Genomic DNA, 17,385 nt, shown 5'->3' on the forward strand with positions numbered 1-17,385 from the left:
TCTTGGTATTGCTTCATGTAGTTCACGGGGCACAAGGCTGCTGGGAGATGAAAAAGTAGCATGGTGCTTTTTCTTAGCAGTATATCCTCAAAGGAAAAATACTGTTCCTATACTGATGCCCTTGTAACTAAAATAAAATGGAACCACAGGACTAAGGTTAATATAATATGTACAGAGGAGTCATAGGAGCCCATGCATATGGCACATCAGCAAGGCCCTGGTCTGTCAGAAAACAGCAAGTCATGAGTCAATGATCCACGGTGCTTGGTTCCTGGCCTTGAATCCAGGTTGGTACTTTGCTGGCATCTGTGTCATTTTGCATCTCTTGTGAGGGAACGGAGCAGCGAGTGGCACAGTGAACATGTCCTGTTCAAGTTCATGTTCGTGGCATGATAAACATGCAATGTGAGAACAGCAGTCTCAAAAGCTCTCTGGGAACTTTCTACCTCCTGTATGTGCAGAGGGACACTGTGACTCTCATTTGTGGAGTGGAAAGAATATAAAATGTAGTGGTCTGTAAACCATCTGTGGGATGTTTGCTTACAGTCCACAAGGAACTAGTCGGTTACATGATACTATCTCTTTTTTTTTTTTTTTTTCTCCTAACTGGGAAAAATAAAAGAAATGAAAGCAATAAAAAGTGTAAGGCATAAAACTGGACAGGCATCCAAAAACATAAACACATGCTGCACTACAATACTGGGAAACATGCTCATTTTACATTATGCCACATATTTTTATGCACTGTGAATTTGTCTCATAGTATACATATTTACATTTTTTTTTTCCATAGATAAGGAATTGCTATAGCTGCCTTGACATTGTCACAGTGTTGCAGTTCCCAAGCATTTTAAACAATAAATATAGGTTTGACAAGTACATGAAGAGATTGTGTCAAATAAGAGGATTTACAACAGCAACAGGCCTGCAGCTTGCCTGCAGCTATAGGCATGCTCCTCTAGGGAAATCAGGATTATGGGAGGAACTCTTCTCTTTGGAAAGATCTCTTTTGTTAGATATATCCTGGATAACTTCAGTTAAGAATTATGTCTTCTAGGTATAGCTGACATCAAGAGTTAGATTTGCACTTAGGCAGCATTCATCAGTAACTTTGGGCTACAGGATGCACAGTTTTAATTTAGTTCATATTTGTAATTGCAACTCTAAATTTTAATACAGGTGTTTACAATAACACTTTTGTTAATAAAGATCCCTAAACTATGCAAAAATCAGTACTCCTGTTAATTTGACAATGAAGGATGGAAAAAGAGAGTCAACATTCCTTTCTATTTTCAGCTATTATTTGCTTATCTTGAGATCTAAACTAGCCCCCAAAGCTGCTAGAGAACTTAATTTCTTTTATATAATTGTTTGTAATTAATTAAATGTGTCTGACAGCTACGGAAGTTTATATAAAAAGTATTCCTTTGAAATTAAATCCGTATTTTACCTCAGATTTGAAAGAAATCAAAATTAAATCAAGACTTAGATGAATATTTTCATTTTATTATTGTTTTTAAATAAAACTATGTAATCTTTTTAAGTTTGCTGGAGCTGAGGAGGCTCATATTTTGTAACTTGTCACTCTTTATGAATACTACTTTTAATAAACATCTAGAATATAGAGATGTACCTAGTTTTGGAGCAAGAAGTTGTGTTTGAAATGTCTGAAATGCTGTTTGAACACCATGACACTTTGCATGGACAAAAGTCAGTAGAGTACCTTGTTAAAGTCATTAGAAGTACCTTGTTAATCCAAAAAAAAAAAAAAACAAACATATTGTCTAGCTGAACCATTGCCTTTAGAGACACACGTGGAAAAGGGATTTTTTTAAAAAATCCCCAAATGACGTAGTTTATTCTGAGTTGTAGTGCAAACATTTTCAAGTATACGGAAATACAATTTTAAAGACTGATTCTCCCAAACTGAACCCAATGGGGTTATCTATATCTGACATTTCAATGTCTCGCTGCATTTTTTGGATTCCATTGTGATTTAAGAACCAAAGCTGAAGCCGTTCGTTAAAAACACAGTAAGGAAAGCAAGTGGTTTCACAATTTACAATAGTCCATATTTGATTACATCACTTCAAAATCTTCAATATTGATATGATCACTGTGTATAAAATCTGGGGAAAAAAAAATCCTAATAAAAATGCGGGACTTCATCTACCTCATGTCTACCTTAGGACTTTACATGTATATAAGCTATTAGGAAAATAGCATTGACTGTTTGGGAAGAGTCAAATTATGGATGATATGTAAGGCATGATATTATCTGGTAGTTTTTTCTTTTTGTTTCATTTTCATTTTAATCTAATCTTCTGACTTGGTGCTTCTTCACTTTGGGTTTTGAACCTCCTGTATCTCAGAAGTTTTACAAGTCCCTTTCCCAGTGCTTGTTTCTGGTTAAAAGTTCACACCAATGCTTCTAGTTTACTCAGAGTACATTTTTCCAGACACAGCATGAACTATGAATCCTAACACCAAATTTCCTTTTAAACTTGCAAGTACTAGGGCCCCAAGCGCACTAATATGTCTCACCTGGGCCCCCACCCACAGCCCTGCCCACAGGCCTGGGGACTCATTTAAACTCATCTCCGGAGTGTTCCCTCTTTTCCTGGGTTCTGCTGGTGCTGTGCTGATATCCAGCCCTTTCCTTGAGTGGTTCTTTTTTTTTGTTATTATTTTTTTCCACCCTCTGGGTATTGGTCAGGCCCTATTTTCTTGCCTTTGCTTGATACTTGCCAGAAGGTTGGTAGGACCTGCTGCAGTTGCTGGGGTGTCCTAGCTGCCCCTGGGGAAAAGCCCTGTGCTTGTGAACCCTAGAAAGCAGGTAGGTGTTTTCCTTGATCTTTCATTGCATGTGTAGGAACTGTAGGGACTTGGTTGCTACTGTCTACCTTCATAAAATGTTCCATCTCTTGGAAGGTAGGAAAGATGCTCAGAAACTGTGGAATTTCTCTGGAGAGTAAGAACAGGCTTTAGAAGTGGTGCATTGAGGCTGTGGTCTTAAAAAACAAACAAACAAAAAAACATAAAAAAAAAAAAAAATAGGTGCCTTAAATCCCTGGAAGTGGTCAAACTTGCTACCCTCTACTTGTCCCTGTGCCAAAGTCTACAGGTGCCAAATGCATCAAAAATGCTGTTATTAATGACTCTATAAAACTTGAGTCAAAGAAGGAAGAAAGACAGTATTGTCACTTGTAAAATATAACGCTTAATGTATGAGAACTGAGGAAGTTTTCCAGGTGAATGCAAAAGTATCTCCTTAAGAAATTTAGTGATGGATGACTTTGTCTTGTGCAAAAATGGAGCCAAAAAAAGGTCAAAGTTTAAATTAGCTGCCTTGAAGAAAACCACATAGATAGAAGTGGAAATAAAGCCACTGATAACAAATGTAATGAACCACTGATGCTGATGGAGAGTGTCTGATACGTTTCCTCTTCCCTAATAAGCACAGAAGGCTCCCCAGAGTCTGTGAAACAAGTCCCTTGATCTCCTTATTGTGAGCAGCCTTCCTCTAGCAGCGTTCTCAGCCCCAGCTGCTTCCTGTCAGGGTGCTTGCAGTGGGAACCCAGTGTCTTTGATCATACCAACCCAAGTGTTGGCCTCCTACTGCAGCTCTGGTTCCTAATATTTCCAGCTTCCCTGCACTGCCCACAAGGGATGTGATTTCTCCCACTCCCTCAGAAGTCTGATATTGTAGCCCTTTAAGTTAACCAAACTCGCAGAAAGCCCCCACCTACAGTCACTTAATTGCCTTAAGCTTTCCCCTAGATATCTGCTTTTCTTTTCTTTCTTGTTATCATTCAGCTCTGTTTAGATGGTACTTAAGCAATCTTTCTTCCAATCCACGTGGGCGATGAAGAGGTAGTCAGTTATGGCTGATGAAGACAGGCAAAGGGATACCCTTGTTATGAGGGATGGGAGGAGGAATGTTTAGACCAAGGAGATCAGTCAGAATTTTTCCCTTCTTTATCAAATTGAAATCAGGCAGTTCTTAAGAAGTCTAGCACAGAGATGGTTTCCTGACTTATTTCTGATATTAGTTACCTTGATTAATGGTTGATCAGGCTACGAAGCACAGCAGAGGCGTTTTCTGAACTGCAGAGACTGGAATAAAAAAAAAAGTGTTGGTTATGTCAACAAACTGAGGAAACCTGTGATGAAAGATCACTTCTTAATGACTTGCAGACCTGAGAAATTTGGGGTAGCATTTTATTTTTAATGATGGCTTGTGACACTTTGTCTCCAAGGCAATAATACCAGATGTGGATATGATTGTGGATATGGACTTATGGTTAACTCTATTCGTATGATTGCATACTTGCACTGAATTTGATTGCAACTGTCTCCTCTCAGTCCCTGATCACTTGTGGGTTGAATTTATTAAGTGTTTTCTGAAATATCTTGTTGCCCACTTTTTTGTTGGCCATTTCTTTTTTGACCATTTGTAAGTGTTGTCTCGTTTCTACCACAGTTAGAAGTCCAGGAACTGGTGTGGAAGATTTACCTTGTTCTTGCTATCCCTAGATATGAAAGGGAATAGAGGTGGAAGAGATGATGATAAATGGGATATTTCTTCTTCTGGTTCATATACACTAGAGAAAAGAAAAATCTGTGATGCAGAAAATGTGTCTGAAGTAGTAGGGACCGTGGCCGATCCACAGGCTGAGCAAAATTCGCTTTCTTCCCTCTCAGATTTATGGCTAAAGTAAAAAGACAAGTTAACAGATGGATGAGCTTGTGTTGAAATAATTATTATGGCAACTCTTGTTTCAGTGCTCTGACTTTGAAGTAAATGCATTCACTTTGAGCTGTTGCAGAGGTGTCTGTTAGTGTGTGGTCAGACTTTGCTATTCACCTGTTCTTTTCAAGAGCGTTATGAAACTTATGATCTTGACTGCTTTTTCTGTCTAAGCAGACTTGCAGACAAAATTGTTAGATTTCAGATTCATAAACCGCTCTGATCTTTTCAGTGTATCCAAATTCTCACTCTTCCCCTGTTCTTCCAAGCTGAACGGGAATGCTGTGAAAATGAGCTGGCAACATATCCCTCTTAAGTTAGATTTCCATAAAGTCTGTTTTGCATCACAAGGTCTGGATCTCAAGTAGATTTCTTTTAGTCTCGCTGAATGTAAAAGATACGGCTACAGGACATTAGTGAGCACTGTAGAACTAAACTGAAATTAAGTTGCTGTTCTGCTGTTTCTTAATTATTGAAATCCTGTTGCCCTGGTTGGGGTTACAGGAGGAATACATTTGGACTTATTACCACTTCTACAAATAACATACTGTTTGGATAGCAAGCTAAAATGTTTGTTACAAACAGTAAAACTTCTAGAAAGTAAAAATATGCCTTCCAGACACTTTCCCATCAGGAAACTCAACTGTGTTCAAAAAACCTTGGCTTGTGAAATAAAATGTCCACACGATGTCATAACAGTTTAATGTTGCCAATGTATCCCTCGGCATGCCTAACAGTTAGTATCAGATTTCCACTTCAGTGTGTATAAAGGTGTCCATCTGAGTCAAGCTTGAACTTGGTTTCTCTGCTGCTTTTTCTATGTGACATAAAACTCCCAAACATAGTCATTTCTTACATGGGATTCTTGGATTATAACTATTTAATATTAAAAAAAGACCAAAGGTGAAACTTTCAAATGAAAGATATTTTGTCATCCTTTTATTTTTAACTTCATAATATGTCTGTATCTTTATGGCTGTTCACAAGCACTTTGGACTTAGTAACTGTGGCATATATGAATATTTGGTACCAGCTGGTGGAGGAAGCCCTGTAAGCTTGAACTTGTCCTGAAGAGAGCACCTGATTCTCTGTGATGGTGGTACAGGTTGCAGGATGCAGAGGTCATGTTCCCTGATTGTCCTGTGAGGGGAGTAAAAAACAACTCTCTCCCTCTGTCAGCATTACTGCAACAATCTGAGAAATATTGCAGTTTCCTCTTTGTCCTACTCTTACTGGGTTTCCCATGGGAAAATGAAAATCTAACCTAAAATCTAGGGAAAGCTTTTAGCATTAACTTCACTGGTTTTCATTATCTGGTAATTGATAATAAACACCTAATAAGTTTTTCACATTCCTTTACAATTTCTTTTCCAAAGCAAAAAAGAACAAAAACTTAAATGGTGGGGGGATAGAACATAGCAAGGGGATTTCTATATAAACAAAGACTGCTTCCATATAAGGATAAGAAGATTAAATTTCTTTAATAGCTGGGGAAAGGCTTGCTTGCTTTAAATAACTATAGAAGCTTCCTTTGTAGTACAGCATTCCAGAGTGAGGCCACATAATCTCTTGTTGCATGTAAATTGCTGTGTGAATTATGTTCTAGTTATGAATTTAGAACTTTACTGTGACTCTGAAGGGAAAAAAAGAAGGGAGGAGAAAATCTCCCTTCATGCAGCCATAGAAGAATTATCCAGACCTTAAGCTCTGGGACCTGACATGAGTATTGGTAACATCAAATTCTTGGATTCTTCTCAAGAAAAGGCAGGAGGAAAAGCAGAAAATATTTCACCTTTGTATGTCAGCCCATGTAGATTGAAATATGTTGGGTTCCAAAAAGCACTACTGCAGAAAGCGTTGCTATGTTTCTTCTGATGCTTCTGAAACAAGGGAGTCCCCAAAGGTACGTTGCTTGACTGATTTGACCATTAGGTGCTGTTTTCCTTTTCTCTTAGATGCAGTGCACATGTCCTACATCCAAAGGCTAGGCCTGGAGGGATGATCTATCACTTAGCAATTAACAATTCATTAAAATAATGTTATAATAGTTGATATAAAAATTTTGATAGTCAATTTATTTTTTCCCTTTTTCCTGGATGACACACAACCTATCTCACTGGAGGGCCAGATTTTTTTTCTTGACTCCTGTTTCTTTAGTTAAGTGTACATAAGCAAGCAATGCATATGGGCTAATGTCTCTGGTATGATTCAGCCTTCAACACAGTGGAGTTAACCCATGAAATTATGGGTATTTTAAGCCTCTGAACATGCATTTTCTAAAATAACTGTGGAAAAGAACTACATTTAAAAGCATGGAACTCAGTACTTTAGTGGAAAATAACTTGAAAGAAAATACTGCATTCAAGTGAACATCAGAAACACATCTGAATGTTTTATACTTGGAAAATAGCCATGCATTGTTGATGGTGGAGAGAAATCTACTGTTTCTTCCTGTTCTAAACCAGTGTGTTCTCCTAAACCATCTGCTGTGTTCACTATACACAACTAGAAAGCACTTAGAAAATAACTTAGCAAATTGGAGAAATTAGGTATGAGCAAGGAAATGAACAAGCTGGATCTGAATAATGTAAAATCTTATTCAAGCTGTTGCATGAGATGAATAAAAAAAGTGTAGCTGACTACATGGTTATTAGTGAGATTTACAGTCTTATTATTTACAGTAATTAATAATCATTTTCCTCATTTTAATATCTAAATACCTGTTATATTATGGTTAATTTAGCCCATATTACAGACCATTTGTGCAATAGCTGATGGCATGGTTTTCATACCCATTTTTGGTATCTATTACAAGATCCATTTAGAGAGTTGCAAGTGTGTTTACAAGCATTTTTATAAAGACTTATTGTAATTTGCTTTTACTGCGTGTACGTTGTAGGAGGCAATATATTGTGATTTCATGTAATTTGAGTGATAATGAGGGGAAAAATGGATTTTGGTAATATTGCAACTGTACTCTGATTCTCTTCCTCATTCTCCTTGCAGTTGTGGAATATCCTTTTCATTAACTGTTTTACTGTATTGTTTTATCTTAGCTGCAGTCTGACTGTAAATTTTAAATATTTATGGATAGAATGTCAATCAATGCCACTTACTTGCATCCCAGGTATGTAGTCTGTAGTTTTTGTGTGCATTTCTGTGTTTACCTATCAAAAGTGATTATGCTGGATCACTTTGAGAGCAGTCCTGCCAAATGAGTCATTGGAAGTTTTGTTATTTACTAAATGGAAAGGCTATTCTCCCTCTTCGGAGACTTTTGCAGGATTACATTATCATTCAGTTCAGCTGAGCCCTGGTGTATGCAGGTCACTTCAGGATATTTTCATGGTTATGACCAGATGGAAAATGTCTTTTGCAATCAACAAAAAGCTTGCATTGTTGACATTTCAATTTTTCTCTACAACTGTAACTAATTTGCTTTCTACAAAATTTAAGTGTCCAAAAATGATTACAAATACTTTGCAATGCGATTACTTCCATGGTTCAGAGAGTACGCAGTGTCACAAACTCACTTTATTTTGGTATGCTCAGGATCAGCTTGAAGTGAATCTGTGGTGTGGATAGCTTTCCTGATTCATTATTTGACTTCCATGTGGAGTAACTTCATGGTCTCTCAGTCCACTAATGAACCCATCTTAAAACTCTAATCATGGCCTGGTAATTGGATTTATCTTGCAAATTGTTTCCTTCACAAGCAATTACTGTTGGATCATGTGACTAAAGGCCAGCTTCTACACATAAAGGAGTGCAGAAAAAAAAGGCAGGTGGGGGAACCCCAATAACCATGGCAGACAGACAGGCACCCTGGCCTGCCTCCTCCTGCAGCTGTCCTTATCAGCTACATGATCTGAGTGTGGTGTCCATTATTGAAGGAAAGGCTTTCTAAAGCCACTTTCAGGCTGAGGGGATGCTGCCTGAAAGGGGTGTGGGACTCATCAAGAGATGCAAGAGAAAAATATTGGGGTGAGATCATGAGTCACAGGTGTCTGATGGGCCTTTTTACTCTGTGGGTGACTAAGCAATGGAACAGGCCTACTAAGTCCCTTCATTAAACCATGTCCCTTAGTGACACACCCACGTGTTTCAAATACCTCCAGGGACGGGGGCTCTGCTACTTCCCTGGACAGCCCATTCCAATGTTTGTCCAACTTCTATGTGAAGAAGTTCTTCCTAATGTCCACTCCAAATCTCTCCTGGTACAACTTGAGACCATTTCCTTGTGTCCTTTCACTTTTTACCTGAGAAAAAGCTGAAAACATCCTTCCAGATAGTTGCTGAGAAATGAGGTTTCCTATCAGCCTCCTCTTTTCCAGACTAAACAAACCCAGTTGCCTTAATTGCTCCTAATAATGTCCCTTCACCAGCTTTACTGCTTTCTATGCACATGCTTGAACACCTCACTGTCCTTCTTGTAGTGAGGGGCCCAAAACTGAATGCTGTATTTGAGGTGTGGTCTCACCAGTGCCACATACAAGGGGACAATCACTTCCCCAGTCCTGCTGGCCATTAGCTGAGAGACTGGGGGATCCAGAGACAGCTACTGGATGGATGAAGTAGGCTAAGTCCGGAGGCTGGAGGGATCCATGTGTGACCTTCAACCTGACCCCCCCCTCCCCCCAGAGGGAGGGAACAGGATGAGGCCATTGGTGCTGTTTGTGCTTGTGTGAGTGCTGAATTTTTGTTGATCTGTGTAGTTGGCAGTGTGTATATGCATGTGTTGTAAACGTGTTTATGTATGTATTTATTGGGAACACATGCTCAGCCTCGTTACTGACTGGAACAGCGGCAGCCTTACCTCTATGGAGCTACTGCATTCAGAAGCTCCAGTGCTTACCACATTTCATTTCCTTTATCTGAAAGTGTAAAAGGCTGCTGTTTAAACTTCACACTGTTCTTAAGCTCCATTTAGGCGGTCATTTGGAAAGAATACATTAAATACAGGAAAGTCAGGCCTATTTGGTGAATAGAGGACTAGTTTGGGTGTCAAATCTGCACCTGTATATCCAGTTTACTAGATGACCTGCTGTACAACTTGGGGAGTCACTCTAAACACATATACCTATTTCTTCTACACCTTCTTTCCATCATTTTCTTCCTGTTCCTCAAGATTGAGGGATAAATTACTGTCCATTCTGACAGTAGTATTGCTGAATGGAAAAACATTGATGTTCTAGGCCGTAGCCTTGCCTCCGAAGATACGGAAGCTCCTAGGTTACTCTTATACAAAGAGAAATCCCTCTCAAAACTAGGGAAACCAACTAGCTGCTTTGAGACACCTCACTATATACTTGAATATTAGACAAAGACTGAGCTCAGGTTACAGAACTAATGCACAGGATGGTTAAGAGGGAAGGGGAAAGTATTTACAAGCTGTTTACACTTGTTTTGAGATTTGCATGTGGAAATCTTAAATTGGCAGTTCCTAAATCTTGAAAAACATCCAAAGATTCTTGTAAAGAGAGATCATTCAGAAACCCTCTTCCAGAAACAGGAGAAAGCAGTTGTATTCACTCTTTCTTGCTGAGGTAGGAATGTACCACAGTCTGCTCTAATCTCAAACACATGCCCAAATTGGCTGCCTCATTTACAGGGTTAAAAGGAACTTCTAGTCTCTTCCTGCTACAGGAGACCTTTGGGGAGCTTCCTTCCCTTTGAGCATAAGAAAATGTCACAACCCCTTATTCTCCTTTCTAGGCACCCTGTTGGTCATGGCCTTTGCTCAAGCTTTCAAATGACAAATGCAAGTTCTGGGGGTTACCTAATGAAGTTGTGCACACTGCTTCTGACTGTTTGCTTTCTCTGTAACCACATGCCTGCTTAACTGAATGCTAGCACTGTATGCTTTGGAGTAAGTTTTCTGTCTGGCAATTTAGTATCAGGTAAACATATGTAATGTGATGGGCTGATTCAATCAGCAGTGATTGCATACTTGTTCTTAACAAAATGAGATATGAAAACCTTGCAATTTTAAACTAATAAAGAATAAATCCATGCTGTTAACAGGTAACATGAATTTAAAATAGCTTCTGAAATGAAATAAGAAATAAATGGTCATTACCAAAGATGATTTAAATTCTTTTTCTGCAACATGGCAAACACATAAACAGGCTCTGAAATCTTATAAAAGATTCCTACTTACATCAACTCAATACATTTGCGTACAAGCTATGTAAATCAGATTTTCAGTTTGAGTAACTTTAAAGCTTTTTTCCCATGAACTGCTTTCAGCAAAATAAGAAAATTAGAAAAGCATTTCCTTTTCCTCTATTAAATATAAATGTTGTGGTTTAACCTGGCTGGCAGCTAAGCACAACACAACTCATCCTCCCTGCCCAGTAGGATGGGGGAGAGAATTCAGAGAAAAAAAGAGTTTGTGAGCTGAGATAGACAGTTTATTAAGACAGGAAAGGAAGGAAAATAATTGTAATGATAATAATACTACTACTAATGTGTACAAAATAAGTGATGCACAATGCAATTGCTCACCACCTGCTGACAGATGCCCACCCTGAGCAGTGGTCCCCCCTACCCTGGCCAGCCACCCCATATTAATTGTTCAGTATGACATCTTATGGCATAGAATATTACTTTAGCCAATTTGGGTCAGCTGTCCTGGTTCTGCCCCTCCCAGCTCCTGCTGCACCCCCAGCCTGCTGCTGGCAGGACAGAGTGAGAAGCTGAGAAGTCCTTGGTTTAGTGTAAGCACAGCTCTGCAACAATTAAAACATCAGTGTGTTATCGACATTATTCTCATACTAAATCCAAAACACAGCACCATACCAGCTACTAGGAGGAAAATTAACTCTATCCTAGCCAAAACCAGGATGATAAGCAGATTGAATATCTTCTGTTTAGCCAAACCAGTTTTCAGTATCAAAGTAGTAGTGTTTAGGTCTAAAATAAATAATACTAATTAAAAAAAAATAAATATTCAAAACCTGAAAGTAAAGACAGGGATTTATGTGTCTGAAAGTAGAGAAACTTCAAGTAAATGCTCTCACTTGAGATCATGATCTTTGTTCACATGTGAAAAATGATCCAGTTTTGTAATCTGTGTATGTAAGATCCTTTGCAGACTATCATCATATGTTTCAAAGTCAGTGGTACAGAAAAAATGGATCTAGTATCTACTTATCTTCTCCTTCCCAGAAGACAAACAAATGGGGTAAGATAGACATCTTCAGACTCAGTGTACGTGTCTGTATTTCATGCAATATCTAAAGTATTGGTAGAGTATTTATTGAAGTTTATACATAGTTTTATAAGAATAATGCTAGGTTTATAAAATGTATATATCCAAGATTTTCAAAGAACTGCTTCCAGTTGCGTGATCTTCGTAGAAGGGAGTTCCATAATTTTATCTTAAAGCACTGGATGTTCAGTAGCAAGAGCCTGGGCTAGAGGATCCTCAGAATTTGGGGGTATTTTTCCTACATGAGAGTTCTCACTAAAACATATTTTGACTTACTAAGTATGAAAAATTGCAATGCCTATGGACAACAAACAGTAGAAGAACTTAGTACAGTCATCTTTTTAGAGTCTCAGTCTTTTCTTTCCTTTGCTCAAAGATTTCACAGAAAACTTAGCGAAAACTTAGTTTCATCCTACATTGCTTTTTTCCTTTTGCATACTGGTTCAGTAGAATCTTTATTTTCAATTCATTGCAAAGTATATTTATTTACTTGTAAGAAATATTAATTTAAAGAATTGTTTTTTCTCATCCAGGTCTGTTTCTAGAATAGTCCGACGTGTGTGCTCTTCAGTTTAGACCAATGATATGTTATGTTGCCCTTCCCTATATACCAAGCAGTTCTTGATAGATACCTAACTTAAAATCTTAAAATGAAATGCAAGTTCTCCGCCTGGGGAGAATACAAATGTGTCACGATTTAAAAATAAATGGAAAAAGTGGCATGAAATGTCTGTAGTACATAACTACAGTGATTTAAACACTTTTTGATTATTGCCTACCTCTCCAAGAGTTTGACAACCCTTTAAAGTCAGACGCCCAGATATGAGGCAGTTCTTTCTAAGAAATATAGTGTTCAGAAAGCTTGTTTTATACACTTAGGTAAAGAATGCAGTGGTGGAAAAGACAACCCCCAGCTGCAGTGCTTGCAGCAGTGGTGGGAAATGATCGCTCTCTGTGCTGGACTCCTGGGCTGTGGCTGTGGCAACAGGCAAAGAGTGGGATGATTCTTCCCTATCTCTGAAAGATGTGCAGGACAGGGTGGGGAACACAACTGTTTTTTTCAAAAGTATGACTACTGTAGCTGAGTCAGACCAGAATCAGCATATTCAGGACTTATTAAATGACTAGTACTTTTATTCTTCCTAGGGGGAAAGTGTCAGTCTTATTTTGTGATGACTGAATTGGAATGTTTCTTGGCTCGCTCTTAGAGCGTAGCAGTGCTGCTCTTCAAAATTAGGAAGGTGATATTGATACAGAATTTCAACGATTTGATCCCTTTGTCATGCTTAATTCTAATTTCTAAAATGGATTAAATATATCTACTTTGCTGGTATTTTTTCTTTTAATTTTATATGGCTTGACACTCTTTAACATTACCTTTCAAGTCTGGCTCATGTATTTTGTTTACATTTACAAGAAAGGATGTCTTATTTTGATGGGAATATTTACAAACTACAGGTATTCAACCATGTTATTTTCCTACTCCTCAGAAAATAGGAAGTAAGGAAATTGGAAGATTAATTGCAATGTTAGTGAGGTGTCTGCTCTGAATTGCTGAGTTGTATGTTTTACAGTAGCACAGGAATTTGTCTTGATTCTTCAGATTATCCTGAGACATCCTGTGGTGAGGAAAATGTCTTTGGCAATGACTGGGTGTTTAGTTATATGGATGAAAATATAATTATGATCATTTACAGTCACTTTCTTTAAAGCATCTATATGCCTGGGGTGATAATTCAGATAATCCTCACACATTACTCAATATATTCATGACAACAGACTGTATCTAAAGATGCAGTGGTATTAATATTGCCTATTTTTGGCTTTTTAAAATCTATTCAGAGGAGAATGTTTTAAGTTATAAGAGATGGGTGGGTGTGGGCTCCTTAATCAAGGGAAAAGCTTGTTAGCTATCCTGAGGAATTTACTTTAGAAGACCAAAGGAATATAACTTGCAGCAAAGTTTATGACGCTTCCCTAGATAAGCTGTGAAATACTTGTATATCAGAATGCTATGTTCTGTGGCAATGAGCTTTCCCTATGTATGCGCATGTGAATACTCGTGCTACCTTTCCAGTAGTGATCCCCGAGCTATCATTAACTTGAGCTGATGCCACAGCACTGTGCCAAGTTACTAGCTTGATTTTTGAAAGCTGTGTAAAGCCTGAATTAAGTTCCAGACTTGAAATGGGAGTAATCAGCTCAGGTGTTATGCAGGTCTGCATTACTGTGCCATGATTCTAGTTTTAGGGATAGAGCATCAGCCTTTGCAGAGCAAAGTCTGATACCATTGCATGCTAGTTTAGAGCTAGTATGTCCGTCTCTTCCAAGTCTCTTGCAAACATTTATCCATGATGAAAGTCAACCAAAAGAACAGACAGGGATGATTTAAAAAAAAAAAAAAAGATTAAGCTGGAAAATAAAATGTCAGTCAAGGGGGGGGAAAAGGAAAATGAACAAGTAATTTTTGATTGAAACTATTTGTCTAAAATTTAACAATAATCTTAGTTTTAAGACATTTTTCCCCTCAAAAAAATTGGCTTTTTCTTTGTTTTTATTCACTTTGAGTCTTTTAAAAAGTAGAGTTAAAAAGTAGAGAAATGTCAACAACATTATCGTAATTTGTTGCTTGAGGCAGTGAGCCAGGTGCTTACTGTCCACTCTTTTTCTACAGCATATTAACAAAGAATTGTAAAACTTGAGATGCTTGAGGCTCTTTATGCCTTTGAATCTCAGCATTACAGCAGATCTGTGCCATTTTAAATATACTAGACTTCCACCCCCTCAGGAATATTGTTATTAAAAGACAAAATTGTACATCTTTTAAATCAACATTGAGCATATAAGCAACTTAAAATAACACTTTCACTGTCACTACTTTGTCTGGAAATGAGAATTTAATTCATAAAAGTATGCCTATTACCATAGGCTTTTTAAAGTTTCCTTTTTTTGACACAAATATATGTAATGGGTTAAAAGATTACTTAATGTGCAGTATTTCAGACATTCTTACGTTACCCTTTTTATGCATTTATGCATTTATGTAAGCTCTTATAGCATGCTCTGCAATAATATCTAAATTGCCAAATTTAAAAATGAGATTTTGTAAGAGTTTGTTATTCCTTGTGGAAAACATTTGGGACTAGAAATTGGAACATATGTGACTAAAGTTGTTTTCATCTTATTTTGCCTTTTTACTCCAGGTAAGGGTGCTTTTTGTTTTTGTCTTGATGTAATAGCTTAAGAAAATGGGGGAAAAGTTTTAGGATTGTAACTCCATCCCTAACGGATTACTGGGAAGAGGTTTCAATTATTTGTTTTTCACCAACTAATTCTGAGTCCAGTCACTCCATCTGTTTTAGGATTGCTAGATGAGCTGGACAGGGTTATAGTCATCATAGCTGTTGGATAAACTGCTTGAGGAAAAACGGCTTGAGGGGTGGAAGCAGAAACACTATCATCACTTAGCAGTCTGCCTCCATGTTGTGGCATTGCCTCCAAATAATATTGGATCCCTTCCAGATGCAAAACAGTACAACAGCTGGTTCCAATTATCCTAACTACAGTGTGTCTACATACACAAATGGCCAGCTTTTCTAATTTGGCTCTGTGGTTTAATGAATTAGTTATTTAATAATTGGACAGGAATGCTAGTGTTGTTTAGCCATTTGCTTCTGTTTAATCTTATCTTTGGAACAGTGTTCATACAGTCTTGCCGTGATTGTTGACTGCTATTGTGATCTATTTACATGAGAAAATGAAATATTTTGGCAGCACATGGTAAGTAGATTTTTTTACCTTAGAAGGCCTAAAAGTTGGAAGTTCATCATTTGATAAACAGGTTTCTCTATTTACATGAGTTATCACTCAATACAGCTAGGAATGGGAAAAAATCATCACTTTTCAGCAACTTTCATCTTCTGAAAGATGAGACCCATACTCTACTGACCCTTACATGTTCAGCTCAAATGATATCTTTTCAATGTTTGTATGTGGTCTGCAGAAATCTAACTAGGAATATAGGTAGGAGTTTACTCATGCAAGCTGTACAGGAAGATGAACAACTGTCACACTGGGATAAGGAAGTACTGATGCTTGTACAAGTGAGAAACACATACTATAAGCACGCAGCAAAAACCTGCAAAGAAATGGTCCCAAATATGTTACAAACTAGAAAATTCACCTCTTCCCTGTCAACGCCAGGCCCTTAATAAATTACCAAGAAGTTAGGGTTACCAAGCAACCAAAATATCATAATTTATGGTGCAAGACTGAATTCCAGCTGACTGGTGTGGATGAGCAGGGGTTGAATGATGCAACTTCGGAAGAGAAATTATTTTGAAGAGTTTTTTCAAAATGTCTCAGTATCACAAAAAGCAGCAGCCAATTCACATTCCTGCTGTGCTGTAATAAAAAAAAAAATTACTTTGTCTAGGGTGACTCTAGTGGGTCTCTGATGTAATAGTGGCAAATTATGAAAGGCCTTAAGGGAACTGAAAACTGGATGTTTCTTTATGTACTCAGTGTGCTGTGAAGTAAGTCTGGGACTAGGGGTGGGTTCACATTTCTCTGGTATCATGAAGCTGGCAAAGCTGGGCTAAACAGGTTTACTGGCTAGGGACCTGGCCTGTGATATTACTGAAATTACCCTGGATCAAAGAGATTTTGCAGATGAAAGATTTAAATATCTGGATAGTATGACATTTTCATTGCTTTGTGATATGTAGATCCTGTGTTGAAACGCACAAAAATCAATGGAATTAAACTTGAATTTGGCTTTTAGAAATGTAAGAAGCAAAATGCTCTGCAATGTGAAAACATGATCAAATGCAAATTATAAATCAAACGCGAAGTTCAACAGCCAACTGACTGATAGAGCGCATTACTTTCCAAAAATAACTGAGAAGGGGTTGCAACAAGGAAGAAAATTATTTAATCAGCAACAGAGTATCTGTTTCTCTAAAGAAAATATAAGGAAAAGACACTCTTTAAATGTAACTCCATAATAATAAACAGTGCTTAGCTAGCAGTAAAAATGAGCAAGAATTCTCATAAGACTTAAGGTAATGATTTTATTTTCCAGTCATATTAATGCCATATATAAACATATACAGTTAATATCTAATTCTTTTCAACTTCCTTTCTCGCCCAGCTGAGAAGAAATAATTATTACGCTTATCACTGAAAATAACTATTCTCTATCTGAAAGTTGCATTGCTTTTTGGAATATTTGGTTCTAACTCATGTCATGTTTGAGCTTTTTAAATGTTTTAAATCTAGATGTAATTTAAATCTATATTTTCAAGTAGCTTTTGAGTTCTTATAGGAAGCTTGATGTGTGCAAAGGTGTGCAAAGCTCGTTAAAAGAAACAGCAGAAAATGCTAGGAGAACCGATTGTCAGATACCTCATGTTACCATAGC

At 37.6% G+C, this 17,385-nt stretch overlaps 1 long non-coding RNA gene across 4 annotated transcripts in view; it reads left to right on the top strand.

Moving 5' to 3' along the window:
- Positions 1–2,080: 2,080 nt before the first annotated feature.
- LOC121069736 overlaps positions 2,081–17,385 on the top strand; it is a 245,677-nt gene continuing 230,372 nt past the window's right edge. For 2 of the 4 annotated variants that reach the window (XR_005819584.1, XR_005819585.1), the window contains exon 1: positions 2,081–2,836. This is a non-coding gene — a long non-coding RNA (uncharacterized LOC121069736). The remainder of the gene's footprint in view (positions 2,837–17,385) is intronic. The other 2 variants (XR_005819586.1, XR_005819583.1) reach the window with 2 other exon arrangements.

This window comes from Cygnus olor, chromosome 4 (assembly GCF_009769625.2).
Source record: "Cygnus olor isolate bCygOlo1 chromosome 4, bCygOlo1.pri.v2, whole genome shotgun sequence".
NCBI lineage: Eukaryota > Metazoa > Chordata > Aves > Anseriformes > Anatidae > Cygnus > Cygnus olor.